Source organism: Mustela lutreola, chromosome 14, assembly GCF_030435805.1.
Source record: "Mustela lutreola isolate mMusLut2 chromosome 14, mMusLut2.pri, whole genome shotgun sequence".
NCBI classification, from domain to species: Eukaryota; Metazoa; Chordata; class Mammalia; order Carnivora; family Mustelidae; genus Mustela; species Mustela lutreola.
In genome coordinates this window covers 21,326,941-21,334,448 of record NC_081303.1, presented here as the reverse complement: position 1 = coordinate 21,334,448, position 7,508 = coordinate 21,326,941, and the positions used below count along the sequence as shown (strand labels likewise).

Sequence of the window (7,508 nt, the reverse complement as noted above, 5' to 3'; positions counted from 1 at the left end):
GCTGAGCAGAGAGCCCGATGTGGGGCTCGATCCCAGGACCCTGAGATCATGACCTGAGCCGAAGGCAGAGGCTTAACCCACTGAGCCACCCAGGTGCCCCCCCAGTGCTCTTATTTGTACATTTCTCTAAAGAGCACACTGTACCAGATAATCTTACCTCTTTGTAGTTCTAAATGTCTTTACTTCAAAGTCCAATTCTAACCTCCATATTGTTTCTCAATCACACTCGTTTCTAAGTAAATTGACTTTGGGTAATGTACTATTAAAATAAACGCTAGTACTCAGGGCGCCTGGGTGGCTCAGTCAGTTGAGCCTAATTCTTAATTTCAGCTCAGGTCATGATCTCAGGGTTCTGAGACTGAGCCCTATCTAAGGGCTCCCCAGAGAGCCTGCATGGGATTTATTCCCTCTGACCCTGCCTCCAATGACACACACTCTCTCTATCTCTCAAATGAATAAATAAATCTTTAAAATAAAGATTTAAAATAAAGTACTGATTATATCTAATATATTAATATAAGTTAATTGAGAAAGAAAAAATACAGTAATCAATATTTCTGGAGTCTAGATGATTATTTGTGAGAATAATCAAAAGACATTATACTATATATATTCAGAAACAAGAATCAGAAAAGAGTAATATTATAGATGGCTCAGAAACAATTTCCTCAAGAAGAAAAACCAAGTATAAAACTAAGCACTGAACATATAAACAAAAAATGTAAAACCCAAAGCTGGCTAGATAACACAAATAAATAAATAAATAAATAAATATTTATTTATTTATTTATTATAAAATATGATATATATAATATATTTATTTATATATGTATATATATGTATACACACACACACACACACTGGCAATACTGTATATGCTTTCTAAAGAATAGTTTGACAATATATAATAAGGATCATAAAACTAGTTGTGGAAATTGGCCACAGAAATAGTCCTTCCGGGCTCACCCATGTAATTTTCTTTGACGAATGAACTTGCTTTCTTTCCAATAATGCCCCTTTGCCATATCCATGAGAATATGCCCGGGTTAGCCTGATGGGTGGATGTATGAGACACGTGAGACACAAGACTTTCCAGCTGGGACTGGCAGCTCCCCTGAGCTAAGAGCTGGAGCTGGGAATCCAGGAATGCTAACATAGCTAGAATTTTCAAGGAAAAATACCAGAGAACAGAGAGCTCTAGAGATACGCAGTGGGTCTCCCTTGAGCCTTCAGCTACCGAAGAGTCAACATACATGTGTGAGGAAACTATCCATGGTCTGAGAAACAACCACTCAAAAGGATTAGAAAAAACAATTCTCAGAGCTCACAAAAAGTTAGAAATAGTTCCTGTTCCGCCAGCTGCAGTGGGAAAAGTAATAATTAAAGAGGCATCGGACTGAGTGATCAAAAGGGCTCGGGCCTATGCAGTGGGGCAAAATCTGCCCTAGACAAAATACTGCTCTGCCCCCACCAAGCAATAAAGGCATGACTGAAAGGATCAAACAGCTTCCAAGTAACTTAACTGGATCCCAGGACCAATATCAAGAATATTTCTAGAAACACAAAATATCTAGTTCCCAACAAGGTAAAATTCACATCTAATCAAAATCTACCGCCCGTCCGCACCACGCGCGGGGAAAGCGGAGCGCGTTGGCGAGCGCGGCCCGCGTCCTGCGGCTGCAGTGGGTGAATCCCGAGGAGGGTTAGGCCCGGTGACGGGAGCCACGTGATGTCAGTAGTTCGTTCGTCCGTCCACGCCAAGTGGGTCGTGGGGAAGGTGATTGGAACAGCAATGCAAAAAAACAGCCAAAGTGAGAGTGACCAGACTTGTTTTGGATCCCTATTTATTAAAGTATTTTAATAAACGAAAAACCTACTTTGCCCACGATGCTCTTCAGCAGTGCAGAGTTGGGGATATTGTGCTTCTCAAAGCTCTACCTGTTCCACGAACAAAGCACGTGAAACATGAACTGGCCGAGATCATTTTCAAAGTCAGACGAGTCAGAGATCCAGTGACTGGAAAACCCTGTGCAGGAACTACCTACCTGGAAAGCCCAGTCAGCTTAGAAACCACCTGCCTACCCAAAAATCTGGAAGAACTCAAAAGCTCTTCAGCACAGTGAAGGAGGATTGGAAGAAGGAGCCAAAGGGAAAGATTGACAAGTTTGCTTTATGGAAAAAGAAATGTTTTTAAGTTTCATTACAAACTAATTTCTCTCCCGGTCTTTATGGAATAGCTAAAAGTAAATGAAGTAAAGGCCGTTAAAATTTTTCATAAAAGTTTAAGGTCATGTTTTAAATTTCCTTTTCAGTGGACATACTTTCCTCTTAGAGTAAGTGTGCCTTGCAGTCCCCTAGCATTGTTTTATAAGCTCACTGTGTTAGAAGGTATCCTTTTTTTTTTCTTTCAAAGGAATCTTGAATTTATTTTAGAATCTTTATTTGGGGAGGAAATATCTTTTGATAAAAAACAGATAAGACTACATTAAGTGAATATTTATTTTTGGTGGCATATATTTGAAATTAAATTTTTTTCTGATTTAACTAGTTACAAATGGAAATAATTAGTCTGATTGGGGTCAGATTTTATCATATTAAAGTTTGTATTATGAATGTTGAAACATAGAAAATAAAACTTGAAAATTCTGTCCAAAAAAAAAAAAAAAATCTACCAAGTAATTAAGTTTGCGAGGGTTGCATAACAAAATGCCACAAACTGTGTGACCTAACAGAAATTGGTTGCCTCACAGTTCTGGAGAGTAGTAGTTTGAAATCAAGATGTTGGCAGGGTTAGTTCCTTCAAGGAATGGAGAGATGGGAGGCAAGGATCTGCTCAGGCCTTCCTCCTTGGCTTGTAGATGGCCCTGTGTCATGTCACATGGCTAATTCTGTGTATAAGTCTGCTTCTAAATTTCCCTTATTGATAAGGACACCAGTTATTGGATTAGGGCTTCTCCTAAAGAACTCATTTTAACTTGATCAATTCTGTATTAGCCCTGTCTCCAAAAAAGTTTCATTCTGAAGTACTGAAGGTTAAGACTTCAACATATGAGTTTCTAGAGGAACACAATTCAACCCATTACACCAAGCATGCAAATAAACAGAAAATTTGACCTATTGTGAAAAATCGATCAATCGAAATATATGGATCATAGAATTAGAATTTGATTACATCAAAAGCTAATGGTGTACTATATGTTGGCTAACTGAACATAATAAAAAAGTAAATAATAAAAAATAAATTAATTTAAAAAACAAAACCTGGGGCACCTGGGTGGCTCAGTGGGTTAAAGCCTCTGCCTTCGGCTCAGGTCATGATCCCAGGGTCCTGGGATCGAACACCACATCAGGCCTTCTGCTCAGAAATGAGCCTGCTTTCCCTCCTTCTCTCTCTGCCTGCCTCTCTGCATGCTTGTGATCTCTGACTGTCAAATAAATAAACAAAAATCTTAAAAACAAAAATAAACCAAAAAATTATAATTTGACAAAGACACTAGATCAGTTATTAAAACTGTATCCCACTTGTTCAAGATATTAGAGGAAAGTGATATGATTGAGGTTTCACAGTGACTTGGAAGACATAAAAGGACTCAAGTGAAAACTTACAGAGATATAAAAATATAATGTCTGAGATGAAAAATAATAGCAGATCAAGCACTTCAGTAATTATTAATAAAGTTGAAAACACAGCAATAGAAATTATCCGAAATGAAACTCAGAGGAAAAAGACTGATGGAAAAATGAGCAGAGCATCAGTGAGCTATGAGATGATTTCAAGGAGCTTATAGCTAGGTAAATAGAGAGTCAAGGGAAAGGTGTGGGACTGAAAAACTATTTGAAGAAATAATAGTTGAAATTTTCCAAAGATGATGAAAATTAAAATGACAGAGCCAAGAAGCATCACAAACTCCAAGTATGGGAAAACATGAATAGAACTCCAGCAAGCCATGTTGTTATCAAACTGCTTGAAACCAATGATAAAGAGAACAACTTAAAAAGAAGACAGAAAAAAAAAAAAAAGATACATGAAGTACAGAGACCAAAGATAAGAATGACAGCAAACTTCTCGTCACGAAGAACAAAATCAAGAGACAATGGGCAGAAGATATGGACAGACACTTCTCCAATGAAGACATACAAATGGCTATCAGACACATGAAAAAATGATCATCATCACTAGCCATCAGGGAGATTCAAATTAAAACCACATTGAGATATCACCTTACACCAGTTAGAATGGCCAAAATTAGCAAGACAGGAAACAACATGTGTTGGAGAGGATGTGGAGAAAGGGGAATCCTCTTACACTGTTAGTGGGAATGCAAGTTGGTGCAGCCTCTTTGGAGAACAGTGTGGAGATTCCTCAACAAATTAAAAATAGAACTTCCCTATGACCCTGCCATTGCACTACTGGGTATTTACCCCAAAGATATGAAAAGAAGGGCCATCTGTACCCCAATGTTTATAGCACAATGGCTACGGTCACCAAACTGTGGAAAGAACCAAGATGCCCTTCAAGGGACGAATGGATAAGGAAGATGTGGTCCATATACACTATGGAGTATTATGCCTCCATCAGAAAGGATGAATACACAACTTTTGTAGCAACATGGATGGGACTGGAAGAGATTATGCTGAGTGAAATAAGTCAAGCAGAGAGAGTCAATTATTGTATAGTTTCACTTATTTGTTGAGCATAACAAATAGCATGGAGGACATGGGGAGATAGAGAGGAGAAGGGAGTTGGGGGAAATTGGAAGGGGAGGTGAACCATGAGAGACTATGGACTCTGAAAAACAATCTGAGGGTTTTGAAGGGGCGGGGGGGTGGGAGCTTGGGGTACCAGGTGGTGGGTATTATAGAGGGCACGGATTGCATGGAGCACTGGGTGTGGTGCAAAAATGATGAATACTGTTATGCTGAAAATAAAAAATAAATTTAAAAAAAACAAAATTGAAAAAAAATAAAAAATAAAAATAAAAATAAGATGAGCTATTAAAAAAAAAGAGAGACAATGGAGCAACATCTTTAAAGTATGAAAAGAAAAAAAATGTCAATTTTAAATTCTAAACTCAGTGAAATAGCTTTCAAAATTGAAGGTGAAAGACATTTTCAGGCATACAAAAGTTGAAAGAATTTATTAATAGCAAACCTGCCCTACAGGAAATGTTAAGGGAAATCCTTCAAGCAGAAGAAAAATAATATCAAATGGAAATCTAGATCTATCAAAGGAATGAGAGTACCAAAAGTGGTAACTATTCTGGGTCTAGAGAGAAACTTTTCCACTATTTCCACCCTACCCTTACCACTCAGTCCATGTCCCACCTAGAAATACAACTGAACAAGACTTAATTCCATATATATAATTTATATACTAATCACCTATTAATATTTATCAGTAAATTAGTAAATTAACATTTATCAATAGTCATCAACAAATATGCCTTGAGCCTATTCTACTGGGTGTAAACTAACCAAAACAGCCAACTGACACTGGGGATAAACTGACCAAAACAGACAAGCCCCTTTAACAAGCTCATTGAGCTCACATCCCAGCATCTGATTTTCTGATTCATGAACATGAGAACACAGTATGACAGTCACAGAGCAACTGGCTGACGTTGTTTTATTTATATGTTGAGTAATTCCTTCCAGACTGCAAAAACTTTCATTTGGTTGTTTCAATTGTCTTCATGATTTAGTAATTCAATACAATAATCCAGTTAATAAAAGGTCACTAATTACAGTCAGAACTGTTAGCTACATAGGCCTACATCATAATGCACTACAAATGAAGCAATTTTAAATTTTTTATTATGTCATATTTTATCAAGCTGTAATTGGGATAGGAAAAAAAGAGAAAAGTGGATAAAGAAGCCATGAGGGCTGAAATAAGTTTCTCTTTTTTTGTAATCCATATCTTTTACAAAAGGATGTTAAGGTGTCCACCAAAGACATATGTAATAATTTCAATACACGATAATCAAAATGGAAATGTTTCATGGCTTCCACCAAAGCCATGAATACCTAGAAGAAGAAAATATGCTAGCCGCAAGTGCTAATTTAGTTACTATAATTATTAATAAATGTGACTTGGAGCTTCCTGGCAGCCATAGCAAAAAAAGGAAAACACAATTTATAAGAAATTGTACTCTGTATTAGGGAAAAAGTTATTAATGCACAAACACTCACTGCCTGCTCCTTCCCTTCTCCTAGATGTCTTTAAATATTACTTACCTGAGCCAGCCTTTGAAAGATATTACAGCTGATGGAGGGGGAAACAAGAATATATACTGTAAGGAATTTCTGGTATTCTACATCACTATCTGAAAGAGGAATCATATATTTTGGAAACAAGCAAGTATTATGAAAGTCATCCTCACCCTAAAAATAGGTTACTCCTTTGAAAGCATATATAAATTCTACCCCACCGTTTTATATTGGTTAAATGTACAAACAAGTACTCTTTGGTGAAACTCTAAATAATTGGGAGTCAAAAATAGTAAAATGCTGAAATCACCATCTTCAAATGAGCAATGACTATTTTTATGTCGGGTTTTGATTTGAGGAGAAAAAAAGTATATTCTAATCTACTGTATATTCTAATCTACTGCCTAGGAACAGCTGTAATCAGCATATGCATGTAATGACAAAACTCACTAATTAAACATCTTCATTTAAAAATCTGTTCAACAGGGTGCCTGGGTGGCTCAGTCAGTTTAAGCAGCCGATTCGTGATTTCAGTTCAGGGCATGATCTCAGGGTGGTGAGAGTGATCCCTGCATTGGGCTCCATGCTTAGTGGGGAGTCTGCTTGAGTGTCCCTCTCTCTTTCTCTCTCTCTGCCCCTCTCCCCACTCTCTCCCTCTCAAATAAATAAGTAAAATCTTTTAAAAAATCTGTTCAACAGCAACAACAAAAAAGGCATCTGTGAATTTTTACTTATCAAACATCTAGAAAATGGCCTATCTCTAAAGGGACTGTCATTAATTTTTATAGTGTATATGATTAGGCAAGCAAAAAAAAGTGAAAATAAAGGAAGAAAGAAATATTATCTTGATATTGCCTAGCTGTTTGTTTTATAGTATAAATATATAGAAAGAGACAATACTATGGATAGATCAGTCTATCTCTTTTGGCTTTTGTGTGTTATTGTCAAATCCCACAGAAAGCAAGATGGCATTAGAATGCTCGGCTATCTCCCTGGGTTCCATTCTGTTTTCAGAGCCGTAATCCATTATTGGAATTTCATTTACTTCTGAGTTCTCTTGCTGGCTCTTTTGCAAATAGGTAAATAAGTTACTGGAAAAAGTCCCCATCAAACATTCATTCATTAAACTAATATTGACTGGCTCTCTGATGGGCCAAACAGGATTCTAAACAGTGAACAAAACAGACAAAAATTCCTGCCATTGTGGAGTTTACATCCTAGCAAAGGAAGAGAGATAATAAAACAATTAAAGTAGAGACTATGTCAAATGGTGGTAAGGGTAATAAAGAAAAATGAAT

General features: G+C 37.0%; 1 pseudogene; it reads left to right on the top strand.

Annotated features, from left to right (window-relative positions):
• Positions 1-1,624: 1,624 nt before the first annotated feature.
• Positions 1,625-2,480, top strand: LOC131814616 (small ribosomal subunit protein uS17m-like; annotated as a pseudogene).
• The last annotated feature ends 5,028 nt before the right edge of the window (positions 2,481-7,508 follow it).